Source organism: Humulus lupulus, chromosome 1 (assembly GCF_963169125.1).
Source record: "Humulus lupulus chromosome 1, drHumLupu1.1, whole genome shotgun sequence".
Lineage (NCBI taxonomy): Eukaryota > Viridiplantae > Streptophyta > Magnoliopsida > Rosales > Cannabaceae > Humulus > Humulus lupulus.
The window spans coordinates 281950810-281964505 of NC_084793.1; the positions used below are offsets into that span (position 1 = coordinate 281950810).

Consider the following 13696-nt stretch of genomic DNA (forward strand, 5'->3'; position numbering starts at 1 on the left):
AATATTGGTTATTACATTACATCTTATGAAGCATATTACATTAAATCTTTCATGTTTACAGAGGTTTAAGAAAATGGATAATTAATATAGGGTAATAATATTGATCCTCTAATCTTTTATAAGTGTATACAAAAGGGATACTAATCTTTTGAAGTTTATTAGATATACATCAAATAACTAACAGAAAATCAGAAAACATTCCAACCATATTTATTAATCAACCATCAATAATTATCAATTCAAAATATTCAAACACACAAGTTTTCTTCCTTATCTCGCCGCAGCACACAAATTTCTCAAAACCTACTTCACTAATACACACAAGTTCTCAACCTTCCGTTATCACCGCAGCACACAATAATAATAATCTTAGAACCTACTTCACTATGGATGAATATCTAAGATATTCAAACTCCTCTAACATTTGCAAAGTATTTTAACAAAAATAAAAGATAACATACCTCTTGCAAACTGCTGCAAATAAAGTTCCCTCCAATTTGAAATCCAATGAAGCCACTAAAATGAAAGCAAAATTACATACCAATTAATAAACTATCAACATCATTCGACCTTTAATTAGGAGTCATCATTAAAAAAAATTACAACTCTTACAGCCAAGAAACTATCCAAACCCACTATAGAGTCCTTGGAAACTAGAGCTCACAAAATAAAAAGAACAACAAAAATCTTAAATACAACGACAAGAGGCAGCAAAAACAGCAGAAAAACTAATAGCAAAGGCCAACAATAATGCAACAGTTTGAAATAAAACCAACAAGAAAAAGAAAAGCAGACACAACACACATAGAAAGAACAAAAAACCAAAAACAGTTTGTATTCCAATTTAAAAGGATGAAAAAAATCAAATTTATTATCAATACAAATAAGGGAAATGATAAATCCATGAAAGTTTGTTCTATCTTGAGCATTTTCTCTACAATAATGAATACCTTGAAAGTGAAAAAATAGCCAAATGAACCAAACCTAGCTGAGATGAAAATATGAGATCCCTTTATAAATGCCTCAGTTCCCTAAAAGGTAACAAAAATAAAAACAGGGTCAAGAAAAATAATAAGAAATCAAAACAGTTATTATGCATAGGTTAAGCACACCATATCACATAAAAAAGCTGATGAAACTGAATTATGATTATGAGAAAACAGAGCTTAAACAAGGCAATGTAACAAGACAGAGCACAAAAATTATTGATTCAAATCAAATTAGATTACTGCTCAAATAAAAAAATAAATACTCAAACCACAATATCAATAGCCTACTTATTTTTATTCTGAAACACACTATATCACATATTATTATTATCATATTTGCAATGATAAAACTAATGAAACGAAATCAATGATTCAGTGATAAACAAAACAGAAAGAGAAATTGAAGGAAAGATGATAAGGAGAGTGAGAATTAGGGTTATAATTGGGAAAAAATATGAGTGGAGATCGCAAAAGTGAAGATTCGAAGTACATACCCATGCCGATGAGAGCTTGAGATTGAGAGAGTGATCGCCAGAAATCGAAGAGAGTGACAGGAGAAATGGATGAGAGACACAGAGATGGAGAGAGAGACAAAATGGAATGTTAGTATTATATTTTTTTGACAAATATATCAAGGTTATTACTAAATAATAAATGTATATTAATATGAGTTAGTTACGTTTTTTAAAACACGCTATTATTTAATGTAATTAAATGGAAAAATTCTTGTAGTGGCTCTTTCCGCTGTGGTTCCAGGTCTAAAGAAGGTACTTACTGCTAGTTTTATGCCAATTAATTCAGCATGATATGACTATATAATCCTATAAGTTTCTTTTTATGGGATCTCAATACTACATTGTATATATGTAAAGCCATTAATATTTCTCAAATTTGTAAATGATGGTAAACTCTTAACAGATGGACAGGACTTCTGTTCTGGGAGATGCCATCAATTATGTAAAACATCTGAAAGAACGAGTAAAGACACTAGAGGAACAACAAGAAATGAAAACCGAAAACCGTAAACCAGTCATTTTGATGAAGAAATCTCTGCTATGTACTGTCGAAGATTCTTTGTCTGATAATGACATGGTTATGCAGCCACTGCCTGAAATTGAGGCCAGAGTTTCCAACAAGGATGTTTTGATAAGAATCTATTTTAAAAATAATAAGAAAAAAGAAATCATTCCTTTTAAATCGAAGTCCATAATATTAAGTGAACTGATCTAAAAGCATGTTGCTTCATGCATTTTAATTTCTCATTAAGACCTGGCTAAAAGCAATCAATACAAAATATTATATAACCACTATGTCAAAAAGCAATCAGTTGAATATTTATATTAGATGAAATTAACGCATAAATGATCAACTCTTAATATACCTTAATGTAGCAACAAGGAAGGGGTGGCCCTACACGGCCCACTGCTGTGTCATTTGCCTCAGAAAAAGCAGCTCCAGCAAAAGTTTCTGTCAAGCCATATCCTTGGCCAATAGGAGCCCTATTTAAGCATAATCAACCAAAAAGAAAAGTATGCAATAATAAGCAATAGATACACATGAAATGAAAAATAACACGACCCATTGCAAGAATTTCACAGTGCATAGTTAATCTAGCATGGAACTAAATATGGAAGTATTAGCATCTAAATGAATTTGGACGAGTGATTGCGTGCATATAAGTATGACATATAACTTCACATGTGGACACACTAATCTAGTAGAGTTTGCAATCCAATAATTTAACCTTTTAATCGTATTAAATAACAAGGTTAAACCTCAAATTCAATTATTGTAAATCTCAAGAATATGAAATAATTACCCCATGCAGATATTGATGAAGCGTAGAGAATCCGCAGATAATGGAGCTCCACCACAGAGCATAAATCTAATATCTCCTCCAAGTACAGAGCGTATTTTCTTAAAGATGATTAAATCCCACAGCATTTTTTCCAGTCCCCAAGCCCCAAACCAGCTTCCTTCTACAGATCTGTTAATCAAGCTTTATGGCTGAGATGGGAAGTTAGGAAGACTGAATTATTTGTAGAACAAATTTTGTGATGCTATAGGCTCTAACCACGAAATGAACTTATAAAGAACTTACAAGACAAAGTCACAAAAAGTAAACTTTGATGCTCTCAAGCAGTCAGTTGGATGCACAATATCAAGCCTCACAATATAATTCAAGATATATATATATATGTATATATACATGTATATAAGAGGCATTTACAAGAATTTGAACCTCACACCACTCACACAAGCAGTCACTTACAAATTGAGTTAGCCTCAAGTGGCATATATATATATAAGGAATAGTTTGCCCTTAGTCCCAGATAGGGGTTAGCCAAGGTAGAAACATCACAGTAAAAACAAAGCAAGTTTTCTCATTTCAGAAAGAATAGGAAATTAAGTGCCAAGGATTACACTACATATGTAAATTGCTAAAAAAACGTATGTACTAGTTTATGGGATATTTTTTTTTATCCAACAGTTGGTAAAGAGGAAGTAAAGGGAAAAGCAGACATAAAGAGTAAAATGGGCAGTTTGGTTGGAGAGAAAAGAGTGAAAGAGACAAGAAAAGTGAGACCTGCAATTTTTCTTTCTCCAGAAAAGGGGTGAGAACTTTTTGAAACAAGTGTTATACAATATTTCTATTTTGCCCTACATAGTACAGTTACCCACATACCCCTCTATTACCTATATTCTATTATTTTACCACTTTACCCCTCATTCTAGTTGCTTCTTAGGATGCAGTTTTATACATAAACCATTTAATGAAATGACTAGTGAACAATATAAGAACTCCCCACATGATTTCTATATACTCAACAGAATAAAATTCTACACACTTCCGTCAAAAAGTGTATTTTAGTAACAATGCATGCACAACATTTCTAGTCCCTTGATATGAAGAACCATATCTCATATCATATCTATACATGTATAGTGTATGTGAGAAAAGAGACATATTCTCTGTTTTTGTTTCCAATGCATTAAGCTCTGTTAAAAGGGACTTTGGAAGAGCTACTAAGTTTTGTTTCCAATGCATTAAGCTCTGTTAAAAGAGCATCGAAGCTCCAATCAGGTTCAGGGTCGGCAACAATTCCCTCAACAGTTTGGGGACAACGAAGTTCCAACTTAACAGCTCCCCTAAACAAATCCAAATTGATCCCACAGATCAGAAACAACCCATGATATCAACAGCCATTTGCTTATACGATTTAAAAATCATAATTTTTCAGTCAAAAAGAAAAGTGTCAAATTCGTATCTCTATTCCTAGATGATAATCAAACTATGAATTCCAATAAAAAAAACTGCATTCTCTCTTTATAAATGTAACTGAATTACAAAAGAAAATTTAACCAAAATATGAACGATAGAAAGAATCAAGCTTGAAACTTACATTGCGTAAAACTTCAATTCGAAAAGCTTCGGTTCCCCCAAATAATAGGGTTTCCGCAATCGACTGTATAGTACCTCCCCCTGTTCGTGGCTCAAAACGCAATCACCAACACCGAGTTAGGGTTTTTGGTTTTTGACCGTTGGCAGCAATACCACACTGGACGAAAGAGGTTGTTCAGTGATGGCCAAGCAAACTGTTTTAGTCCCTTCTTGGATTAAAAAGAAAAGAGAGAGAGTACTCACCATGAGACAAGAGCAAAAGCTGGGCCTAGCCTCGCACTGAGAGAGAGCCTCCTCTACTGGCTTGCGGACTATTTCGTCGCCACTCAATGAATTGGTCAAGAACGAGTATATCGCTGGGAGGTCCGATTTCGATAGCGTCATTACAAGCGAGCTTTCGAATCAGTGATTATCTGATATTAAATTGCAATCTTAAATTAAAAAAATACCTCACATAGACAAACGAGGTTAGAGTGCTCTTGCCTGGGTTTTTGCTTCTAGCAGGAGAAATGCCGTGAAGGAGAAGGAGCAGCAAGACTTGCATGAGGGAGACGGGGGAGACTGAGCAGCAAAAATCGCGTGAGGGAGAAGGAGCATCAAGAATCGTACAGATCTTGGTGATCCAGCGGCTGAATGGATTAGAGACATAGTATGAGAGAGAGTGAGAGAAGGAAAGATAGTGGAGTCTGAAAGAGAGGGGCAGAGGAGGAAAATGGGTTAGACAAAATTTTCATTAGGCGCTTCTTTCTTTTTTAATTGGCGCCTAAATTGGCTGTGAAAAAAAATTAAACGTGTATTAATAACGTTTTTTAATAAGTGCTATTTTTTACTGTAATATATACTCAAAATTGTTGTAGTGCATTTAAGTTTGGGGGTAGTGTGTACGTGTTTTTCTTAGTGTTTATGTGTGTTTTCTTTGTGTTTATGCATGTTTTTCACTTGTTGTAAAATTCAAACAAAAAAAAAATTATTTTCTTTATTTATTTATTTTTTTATGTGATTTTCACTTGTTATATATATACTTTCCTTGTTTTGTTTGAAAAAAAAAAATTGGCGATTGTCATAAGAATTATGATTGAAATTGTTCTTAGTTCTTAGAAAAATATAAATAATTATTAAGCTTTATTTTTAATTTCTAAGTTAGCTTTGTTTAAATATATATTTTTCATAATGTCACTTTATGAGTCCGTTTTTAGCATAGTTTTAACATGTGTTTAGGGTAAGTTTGAGTCATTTTGGTGGAGTGTTATGCGGTATTATGCTTGTTTTGGTATGTTTGCAGGAAATAGTTTAAGAAAATATGAAGTTTGGGAAATGACTGAAAAATCAGCTGAAATTGGGAAATTTGTGCTAAAAGTTGACAAGAAGAAAGTTGAAGACTTATTTGTGGAGATAATTGGTAGATTTGGAGTTTGGAATCAAGATTTTGGAAGAATTAGAGGGGCCGCGGCGCTTGAATGGAGAGCTGCGGCGCAAGGGAGAAACAGAGAAGGCAAATTCTGGAATTTTTGAAGGGCCGCGGCGCCTGAGGGAAGCGCCGCGACGTTCGCCGAAGTCAGAGAAGGGGCGCGCTAGGCATAGATGCGCGTCGCGGCGCCCGGATGCTAGGGCCGCGGCGCGTGTGGCTGAGCGTGACTTTCAGAATTGTCGAATTTGTTAGATTTTTTAGGGTTTTTGTTTAAATATGTTTTTAGAGTTAATTATTCTATTCTATTCTATTCATAATTAGAAGGGGGGAGAAGTCATTAGAGGCATAAGGAAAACATTGAAGACCTAGAGTTTGAATTCTTATTTTCTTCTGTAATTTCTTACTGGATTTCATGTTTATATTTAATTTGATTGATGTCATTATGTCTGCTTTGAACTAATTTTGTTATTAGGGTTTTAGTGGATTCTTCTTGAAACTTTTGATATCTTAATGAAATTTTCCTGAATTTATTTCTTCTGCTGTGGATTATTTATCATATGCTTAATGTTTGTGAATGTTTGATCATCATTTACATGTTTATATGATTTTAACCTAAACTCTGAAAAGAGAAGGATAATTATGCTATAGATAAATAATCACAATTTTATATTAGACGAAAGTACTTTTATGAATTGTGTAGTTTGGGGATTATGCGTTTAACGCCTGCAATATATTGATTTACCACAGAGACGTAGGAAATAGTATATTGTAGAGAATTATAGATCCTAACAAGACTATAATTTATAATTGTAATCTGCTACCACAATAGACTTAAGAAATCTTGAGAATTGGTTAGAAATCATAAGTGGATGGTTGATGAAACTAAAGCCCTAACTTTTGCATCTATTTGAATTAAATCAAATTTCATCTTTGCATTTCTTTAAGTGCTTAGTAGTTTTCTTAATTTTTAGTAATAGTTATTTTATTTATCAATCTGAAATTATTATTCAAATCAATTAGAGTTAGAGGTTAATTATTGGTAATTAATAGCAGTCTTCGTGGGATCGACACTTTACTTATCATATATTACTTGATTAGACCGCGTATACTTGCGTGTTACATTTTGGTGATCAAGTTTTTGGCGCCGTTGCCGGGGACTGTTTTTATTAATATCAATAAGTTAATTTTTGTTCTAATTTGATTTTTTTTTTCATTTTTTTTAACGTTTATTTGGATCAAGGTTCTCTTGTGTTTCAGGACTAGTTGGTATATGCGAAGCAATAGACAAAAACAGATTATACAAATAGACCGGGAAATTGAAAGAACGTGCAGGCAGAACAGAAAATAAAAAGGAAATTGGAATTCACCATGGCTGATAATTTGGGAAATGGTGCTAATAATGGTCAAGGGGCTGCTGAGGTTCCAAGGGAGCAAGGGGCACGAATATTAAGAGATTATGTACTCCCTACTGTTACAGGAGTGCATTCATGCATTAGACCTCCAACCATTGCTGCCAACAACTTTGAGATTAAGCCAGCAATCCTTCAGATGGTTCAAACAACTGTTCAGTTTGGAGGTATGCCGACGAAGGACCCTAATTTACACATAGCTAATTTTCTAGAGTTATGTGCATCGTTCAAGATGAATGGGGTGAGTGATGACGCTATAAGACAGAGGTATAACGACCTCCTTACTTAGCATACATATATAGTGTAAAAACAAATTTTAACCTAAATACGACAATACTGAAATTCTGAATTTACAAAAACTTTATTAAACAATACATAAATAATGTTTATAACCTCAAACCACACAATACTCACAACTAAATAAAAAACTTTATCTTACATACAATTCTTAATACTTTTATAAATCATTTTTGTGGCGTTACTACACCTTAACGTAGAAATGAAAATGTATCCAACTGATAAATTGAAAAGCTTTATGTAAATTACAAAGTTCATGAAATACTTTTAAAGCTTTAAGTAAATGATAAAGTTCACAAAATACTTTTAATGAAATATAATAAAACCAAGTTTCTTGTTTATTTATAAAATAGCATAGCAGAACTCCACTCCCTTCAGGTCAGCCCCATATGTACAGTCATGTTGGCCCCACGTATACTCATCAACAATTTATATTTGGGGTCTCTTACCTACAATACAAAACATTATCTGATGAGCTAAGGCTCAGTAAGCAGAATAACTACCTCATATGCATTAAAATAAACGTGCAACATGCTATGTATTCTCTTTCTTTCTTTCACTTTCCTTTCTTTTGGGCCCTAGAGGATGCTGCTGCCGGCATTACATAGGGAATCACATTCCCACCTGAACATAAACATGATAATAGGGAATTTCTCCCTCATAAACATTCATCATATAGGGACGTACATCTCCCTCCTTACATTTTTGGGACTTAGGTCTCCCAAGCAGCACCTCTACTTTAACGTTTTCAATAACTTGTCTGTGAACATTAAGCGTGCTTATGCATAATATAACATTCTTGAAAATAACTTATGCATAAGAACAATATGACAGATTAACATATAAAGCATATAAATGCACATAAGACACATAAAATACTTGTATTGTAGATGAGGATTCTACTTACCTTGCGTCTTGATAAAACAACCGAAATTGTTAGCTTCCTGGTAAAAACACAAACTATTAACTTACATAAAATCTACATGATGTAATTTTAGTTTATAATTGTTGTTATTCTATTTTTCTCTTCTTCTTATTTTATTGTTTATTTTATGTCCAGGCATATGGTCATACTATAATTGTCCATGGCAAGATCCTGGTCTAAAAGTCGTGGTCATGGTCATGGCCATACGGAAATGTCCAGGTCATAGTATCAGTCCATAATAATAGGGAATAAGGTCATAAGAGTCCATAATAATAGTCCAAAGTATGACCATAGCCTATATAAGTTTACTATTATGAGGATACATAAAAAAATAGTTCATATTTCAATTTTGGCATTTGTAAAATATGACGACATGGTAAAATAATCCATATATAAATTTTTGCATTTTAATGGCATAGTAAAGTAATCTATATAAATTTTGGCATTATAATGGCATGGTAACATAATCTATATATAAATTTGGCATTATAGTAAAATAATCTATACATATATAATAACTAAATAACTGAAAATAAAGGCTCGGGAAGAGCTTACCTAAAAGGTTTTCGTGGGCTAGCGTTATGGACAGAACTTCGCCTAGATTTCCGAGGTTTAGAACTTTAGAAGGATGTTAAGAAGATTTTTGGGTATAGTAAGAGAAAGGAAAATGAGGTTTTTGTGATTTCAAGATGAGTTTTGGAAGGGCTATTTATAGGAAAAACTTGGGATACTATTCTAATAAAATATTAAAAATAATAAGCATAGTGGAATAATAACATATTCAAAATATCAAGCATAGTAATTTGCTTAAGTCATCAATGTGTCACTACTGCATCAACATGTGGAACCCATGGGGTGGACCCCGCTGTGGGACCCATGTGGACCCTACTGTGGGACCCTTGCGGACCCCACTGTGGGACCCACTATGAATAGTACCCGGTGAATAGTAAAAAATGAAAATTTCCCAATCTTCTTATATTACTTAGTCTAGCATTTTTGACTCACAAACTTTTCTGAAAAAGTTTCTCTAACACCCATAAATTAATTATTCCCACCTGTTGGTTACTTCAACAACTTAGAATTGTTAAAATCCCATAATAGAAAACAACTACACCCCCAACGGTCATGAACACTATTCACCAACGGTCATAAACGGCTAGTTTTTGCCCTATAAATACTTGTTCCTTCAACCATTTATTTGCACAACTTCTTCATCTCTTAACCTTCTAGATAAAATCCATCATCAAAACATGAATTTCTCTTTATTTTTCATAACTTTAGTGATTGTTTGCTTGTATTTAGCATCATTCTATGGGTATTATACTAATGAAATGCCCATGAATGTTATAGTTGCATATTCATTAGTTATTCTTCCACTTTACTTAATAGCTCTAACATTCGGTTAGCATTGTAATGCACTCAAAAATGAATAAAAAAATATCTTCTCTTATCTTTCATAATTGTTATAATTTGTAAAAAGAAAATGGGAGTTACAAGAGGCTATTCCCATTTTCATTGAGGGATAGGGCGAAAAGTTGGTTGATTTCCTTACAAGCGAATTCGATCACTACATGGGAGGAGTTAGCTCAAAAATTTCTTGCCAAGTTCTTTCCTCCAGCAAAGGCTGCAAAGTTAAGGGGTGAGATTAATAATTTTTATCAGTTGGATGGAGAGTCACTGTATGATTCTTGGGAGCGCTTTAAGGAGTTGCTAAGGAAGTGTCCGCACCATGGAATAGAAAAGTGGATGTTGGTGCATAATTTTTATAATGGGTTGAATGGGACGACAAGAACAATTATAGATCCTGCAGCGGGAGGTGCCTTTATGAGTAAAAGTGATAATGAGGCATATGAGCTGTTAGAGGAGATGGCGATGAATAATTATCAATGGCCAAATGAAAGGGGACAGCCAAAGAAGGTGGCTGGAATGATGGAATTGGATGCCATAACCATGCTTACAGCTCAAGTAGCAGCCTTGATGAAGCAATTACAAAAGACTACACTCCCATCTCAAGCTATGCAAGTTCAAAACTTATGTGAAGTGTGTGGTACATCCCATCAACCAAACCAATGCCCTGCTATAGACATGAATAATATGCCCATGGAAGAAGTCCAAGCCATAGGAAATTACCAAAGACAGCCTAACAATCCCAATTCTATGACCTACAACCCAGCTTGGAAGAACCATCCCAACTTTTCCTGGTCTAACAACCAAAACACCCTACAACCTTATCCTCAACCTCAGCCACCATATCAACCTACCCAAAATAGGCCACCTTATCCACAACAATATGCACACCAAAATCCTCCATCGGGCTATTATCAACCACAAAATAGACCACCTCCCCAAATGCCAATGAAACCAGCTGAAACCCAACCTGATGTGCTTAACCAATTCATGACTGAAACTAGGGCATCCATAAGAAGTTTGGAGACTCAAATAGGGCAATCGGCTACTTTAATGACTAATAGAGCTCAAGGAAATTTGCCTAGCACTACAGAAGTTAATCTTAAAGAACAGTGCCAAGCTATTACTATGAGGAGTGGAACGAGATATGAAGGGCCAAAGAAGAGTCAGTCCGAAGAAGAAGAGAAAAAGTTGGATGATAAAAAGGTTACTGAAGACCTTAAGGAAGAGGAGGAGACCCCACCTGTAACTATTGAGCATCATGTGAGAGTTCCATATCCACAAAGACTTCGCAAGCATAATTTGGATAAGCCGTTTGCAAAGTTTTTAGAGGTGTTCAAGAAGCTACATATCAATATACCATTTGCGGAGGCATTAGAACAAATGCCTAGTTATGTAAAGTTTATGAAGGAGATTCTCTCGAATAAGAGAAAGTTGGACGATTACGAAACAGTGGCATTAACAGAAGAATGTAGTGCGATTTTGCAAAGAAAGCTTCCTCAAAATTTAAGAGATCCTGAGAGTTTTACCATTCCATGCACTATTGGGGAGTTTGAATGTAAGCATGCACTTTGTGATTTGGGGGCGAGTATTAATTTAATGCCTTTGTCTGTATTCCGGAGGCTTGGTTTGGGGGAAGCTAGGCCAACTACAGTAACATTACAGCTGGCTAATAGATCTGTGAAGCATCCCCATGGTATTATAGAAGATGTGTTGGTAAAGGTGGATAAGTTTATTTTTCCGGCTGATTTTATAGTTCTTGATATGGAGGAGGATGAGAATGTTCCTATTATTTTGGGGAGACCATTTTTAGCAACTGGGCAAGCATTGATTGATGTGCAAAAGGGAGAGTTGAAGCTGAGAGTTCAAGGGGAGGAAGTAGTATTTAATGTGTTTAAGGCTACGACTTATCCTAAAGCAAGTGATAGTTGTTTCTCTATTGATGTGGTCGAAGAAGTAGTAGAAAGCAAAAAATTAAGAGAGGACCCTCTTGAGTTGAGTCTCATAGTTGATGATGTAGATGGTGAGGAGAATGAAGAGGTGATGAGTTATTTAAAGTGGATAAAATCAGCTGAGCCGTGGAAGCATAAGAAATTTGAAGAATTGGGTGCAGGACCAGACAGACCATTACCATCGATTCAGAAGCCACCTGTTTTAGAATTGAAGGTTTTACCGGACCATCTCCGCTATGCGTATCTTGGGGAAAAAGAGACTCTTCCAGTTATAGTCTCATCATTTCTTTCGGAGGTTGAGGAGGAGAAATTGTTGAGAGTGTTAGGAGCTCATAAAACTGCTATAGGGTGGACTCTGGCTGATATAAGAGGAATTAGCCCATCGACAGTCATGCATAGAATTCTTATGGAAGATGAGGCGAAATCGACTATTGACGATCAGAGAAGGCTTAATCCAACAATGAAAGAAGTGGTGAGGAAAGAGATTTGGAAGTGGTTGGATGCTGGGGTGATTTACCCAATTTTTTATAGTGCTTGGGTAAGTCCAGTGCAAGTGGTACCGAAAAATGGGGGTATGACGGTGGTAAAGAATGAAAGCAATGAATTGATTCCAACTAGGACTGTGACGGGTTGGAGGATATGTATTGATTACCGGAAGTTGAATAAGGCAACGAGGAAAGATCATTTTCCTTTGCCTTTCATTGATCAAATGTTGGATAGATTGGCGGGGCATAATTACTGTTGTTTTCTAGACGGGTACTCGGTCTATCACCAGATTGTAATTGCACCGGAGGATCAAGAAAAGACAATTTTTACATGTCCTTATGGGACTTTTGCTTTTCGGAGGATGCCATTCGGGTTATGTAATGCACCAGCCACGTTTCAACGGTGTATGATGGCAATATTCTCTGACATGGTTGAAAAGGGGATTGAAATTTTTATGGATGATTTTTCGGTATATGGGTCCTCTTTTGACATGTGTTTGACTAATTTGGAGATGGTATTGAGAAGGTGTGAGGAGTCGCATTTGGTGCTTAATTGGGAAAAGTGCCACTTTATGGTTAATGAAGGAATTGTATTGGGGCACAAAATTTCTAAGAAAGGAATTGAAGTGGATCGGGCCAAGATTTCTACTATAGAGAATTTTCCACCGCCAATTTCAGTTAAGGGAGTGAGGAGTTTCTTGGGCCATGCGGGGTTTTATTGGAGATTTATCAAAGACTTCTCTAAGATCTCAAAGCTGCTGTCTACTTTGTTGATGAATGGGGTTCCTTTTGATTTTAATGATGATTGTTTGATTGCTTTCAAGGCTCTCAAGGAGAAGCTCATTTCAGCGCCGATAGTATGTACACCTAATTGGGACCTTCCATTTGATCTTATGTGCGATGCTAGTGATTATGCGGTTGGAGCGGCTCTTGGGCAGCGAGTGGACAAGGTATTTCGAACTATATACTATGCTAGTCGAACTTTAAATGATGCTCAACTAAATTATGCAACAACCGAAAAAGAACTTTTAGCCATAGTTTATGCCTTCAATAAGTTCCGTCCATATTTGATTGGAAATAAGGTGGTAGTCTATACGGATCATTCGGCAATAAAGTATCTTATGACTAAGAAAGATTCCAAGCCTCGTCTTATTCGGTGGATTTTGCTATTACAAGAATTTGCTGTGGAAATTAAGGATAAGAAAGGTACTGAGAACTTGGTGGCTGATCATTTGTCTCGTTTAGAGGTTGGGGTAAATTCCTCTTAATGAAGAAGTTTAGATTAATGATGCTTTTCCGGATGAGCAGTTGTTCGAAGTGAATGTTGGCAAGGATGTTCCATGGTTTGCGGATTATGTAAATTATTTGGCTGCTAAGGTTATACCCCCTGAAATGACAAGGCAACAATTAAAGAAATTTTA

The 13696-nt window shown here is 35.2% G+C and overlaps 1 non-coding gene across 1 annotated transcript; it reads right to left on the reverse strand.

Moving 5' to 3' along the window:
- Window positions 1-10060: 10060 nt before the first annotated feature.
- LOC133813213 (small nucleolar RNA R71) lies at window positions 10061-10167 on the reverse strand. The gene has a single exon (XR_009884249.1). It is a non-coding gene; the product is annotated as a small nucleolar RNA R71 (small nucleolar RNA).
- Window positions 10168-13696: the final 3529 nt, after the last annotated feature.